The sequence below is a fragment of the Gorilla gorilla genome, chromosome X, assembly GCF_029281585.2.
Source record: "Gorilla gorilla gorilla isolate KB3781 chromosome X, NHGRI_mGorGor1-v2.1_pri, whole genome shotgun sequence".
In the NCBI taxonomy this organism is placed as follows: Eukaryota; Metazoa; Chordata; class Mammalia; order Primates; family Hominidae; genus Gorilla; species Gorilla gorilla.
This window is the reverse complement of record NC_073247.2, coordinates 78247325-78251065: the sequence shown is the minus strand read 5'-3', so window position 1 is coordinate 78251065 and position 3741 is coordinate 78247325. Positions and strand designations below refer to the sequence as shown.

At 48.6% G+C, this 3741-nt stretch overlaps 1 pseudogene; it reads right to left on the bottom strand.

Annotated features, from left to right (window-relative positions):
• Window positions 1-732: 732 nt before the first annotated feature.
• On the bottom strand, window positions 733-2370 carry LOC101140532 (pyruvate kinase PKM-like; annotated as a pseudogene).
• Window positions 2371-3741: the final 1371 nt, after the last annotated feature.

Here is a 3741-nt window from a genome sequence, read left to right as displayed (position 1 = left end):
CCTGGACCTTTTGTCAATTTTTGTTGTGATTAATCTGCCATACTCTTGCACCAGGCAGTTTCAGATTAGATTTTTAATTGTAATCTCTGCCTTCCAGCTTTTGTGTGTGTGTGTGCTTCAGCTGTTGTTTATTGACATACAGGTAGGCTCTATAACAACGGGCCTGGAGGTGGCTGCAGCAGTGGGGGGAAATGGAAGGAGAAGGGCATAGTGTTTGCTGCAGGAAAGCTGAGTGGAGGGTGGGGACAGGTGCAAATAGGGGAGGTCCAGAAGATTGGGAAAGCAAGTATGGGCCAGGGCCAGAGTCTGCTTAAACTGAAACCACTGCCTCATGCCCTAAGGCCCCTAACTCTTGCTGGCTGTTTCCTGACCCTGGGACAGGGTTGGGAGTCCTCTGGGCATCCATTTAATAAAGGAACTGAACAGAGCACAGAAAGGAAAGGAAGCTGTCACCCTTTTGCCATAGACTCCAGGGACCTCCAGTCCTGCATTCCTCCTTCTTCCCTTGCTTGGGTAAGGCCACATGATGGGCAGCCAGGCTCTGGGCTGTCCCACCCAAGAGCAGATTCTAAAACCAGCCATGTTTCAGCAGGGCATTAATCTTCTTCCCTGGTGACGCAGCCCACCAGTGCCACATTACAGCCCACAGTGAGCTCTAAAAGTGTTGCTGGCCTAATGGATGGGTTGGGGGAACCGGGAGGGACAGGGGCTGGAGGAGGGGCTCTGGGTCCATCACGGCATGGAAACAACACGCATGGTGTTGGAGAAGCTGCAGGCAGGGCACCACCTGGTCAGCACAATGACCACATCTTCCTTCTTGAAGAAGCCTCCGGCCTTGCCAACATTCATGGCCAAGTTCACCCGGTGGTCCACATTCTCAGCCCAGGCCTCCGGGACTGCATCCTTGCACAGCACAGGAAAGACACTATGGTACAGATGGGCCTGACGAACTGTCTGGGGATTCCATGTCACAGCAACGATGGGGGTACGTGGGCGGTATCTGGTCACCAGAACTGCCAGACTTGGTGAGGACGATTATGGCCCCACTGTAGCACTGGAAGGAGGCCTCCACGACGCCCACATCGGTGACTTCTGTGGGGTAACTGGTAATGCGTGCCAGGAGGCGGAGCTCCTCAAATAACTGCAAGTATTAGAAGGTGGCCTCTGCTTCACCAGCAATCAGGTGCTGCATGCGAACTGCCTCCAGAGGATAATCCCCTTTGACTGTTTCTCCAGACAGCATAATGCAGTCCACTCTGTCCAGGACTGCATTGGCCACATCACTGCCCTCACCCTGGGTGGGGTGGAGCTTCGTGATTATGCTCTCCATCATCAGAGTGGCACAGATGACAGGCCTCCCAGCTCGGTTGCAGCACCCAATCATCATCTTCTGAGCAAGGAAGACCTTCTCTGCAGGAATCTCAATGCCTATATCATCATGAGCCACCATGATCCCATCGCTGGTCTTCAGGATTTCATCAAACCTCCAACCCCCCTCATGATTCTCATTTTTGCTGATTACTTTGATGTTCTTTCCCTTCTCTCCCAGGACCTTCCTAACTTCGTGGGCATCAGATGCCTTGCGGATGAAGGAGGCAAACACCATATCGACATACTGCTCAACTCCAAACTTCAGGTCCCGGGTGTCCTTCTCTGGCATGGCAAGCAGGTCCACAGCAGTCCCGGGAAGGTTTACACCCTTCTTGCTGCCAGAGGAGCCACCATTTTCTACCTCCATCACGAGCAAGTCGGCACCTGGAGAGAAGGAAGCCCATCATCCACGTAGATCTTGCTGCCCACTTCTACCACCTTGCAGATGTTCTTGTAGTCCAGCCACATGATGTACTCATCACACTTTTCCATGTAGGCATTATCCAGCAAGATTTCGAGAGTGGCTCCCTTCTTCAGGTTCACGTCTACAGTGCAGCAGCACTGCAGTTATCTGAGGAGCCCCGCCTCCTGGCGCCCATTACCAGTTACCCCACAGAAGAGCCCAATTCGGATCTCAGGTCCTTTAGTGTCCAGAACCTCGGCAACGGGCTCTTAGAGGATGGGGGTCAGAAGCAAAACTTTCTGTGGCTGTGCGCATGTTCTTGATGGTCTCCACTGATACTCATAAGTTCCATGAGAGAAGTTCAGACCAGCCACATTCATACCAGACTTAATCATCTCCTTCAGCATTTCCACCGATCAGGGAGCTGGGCCGATGGTACAGATGATTCCAGTGTTCCTGGCTGCGATGGGTGGCGAGTCAATGTCCAGGTGGCACGTGTGTTCCAGGAATGTGTCAGCCATGGCTTCATGCAGCTTCTAGGTCTGAATGAAAGCAGTCTTGGCTTCACTATGGGGCTTTGACATGGCTGCTGAGGTCCTCCGGCACTGACTAACTGGGGCTAGGCTGCAAACGTGAAGAGGTCAATAGCCCCGGGACGCACAGCTGCTGCACCCCTTCCAGCTTTTTAAAATTTCTCTAAACTGGGAGAAATACAGAAAACTGGTTACGGACCTTTTAATGTCGGGTGACCAGAAGTGGCTCCCTTTTGTCCATCCAACCTTTGATAGTGTTGCATTAAGACCTTCGTTTTAACCCCATCAATTTTCATTTTCTTTATTCTGGTTCTTAACCGTCTGAAGATTTTCACCTGGCCGGGACAAGTCCCATGACTCTCCCTTTCTTTTTCTTCTTAATTTGTTTTCTTTGTTCACCTTATTTCTTTTTTAATTTTCAACTTTTACTTTAAAGTGATGTGCAGGTTTGTTATATAGGTAAACATGTGCCAATGTAGTTTGCTGCACAGATCATCCCATCACCTAGGTATTAAGCTCAGCATCCTTTAACTCTTCTTCCAGTTGCTCTCTCTACTACCACCCTCCTCACCTTCAAACCAGTGTGTGTTGTTCCTCCCCATGTGTCCATGAGTTCACATCATTCAGCTCCCACTTACAGTGAGAACACATGGTATTTGGTTTTCTGTTCCTGCATTAGTTTGCTAAGGATAATGGCCTCCAGCTCCATCCATGTCACTGCAAAGGACATGACCTTTTTCCTTTTGATGGCTGCATAGTATTTCATGGCGTATATGTACCACATTTTCTTTATCCAGCCTATCATTGATGGGCTTTTAGATTGATTCAATGTCTTTGCTATTGTGAATAGTGTTGCAGGGAACTAACACGTGCATGCATCTTTACAATAAAAATATTTATATTCCTTTGTGTATATACCCAGTAATGGGATTGCTGAGTCCAATGGCATTTCTTTCTCTAGGTCTTCAAAGTTGCCACACTGTCTTCCACAATGGTTGAACTAATTTACAGTCCCACCAACCATGTAAAAACGTTCCTTTTTCTCCACAACTTCACCGGTATGTGTTGCTTTTTTACTTTTTAATAATAGCCATTCTGACTGGTGGGAGATGGTATCTCACTGTGGTTTTGATTTGCATTTCCCTAATGATCAGTGATGTTGAAATTGTTTGTTGGCCGCAGGTATGTCTTTTTTTGAGAAGTGTTTCTTTATGGCCTTTGCTCACTTTTTAATGGGATTGGTCCCTGTCATAGTGGAGAGCGAAGCTCTGCGGGCCTTAGTTAGAGTCAGCACATTGGAGGGTGCATTTGGACCAGACCCAGCCAGAGAAGAAATGCCCATCCTAGCAGGATGAAACATGAATGGAACTGGATGTCATTATTTTAAGTGAAATAAGCCAGTCATGTAAAGACAAACCTCACTTGTTATCATTT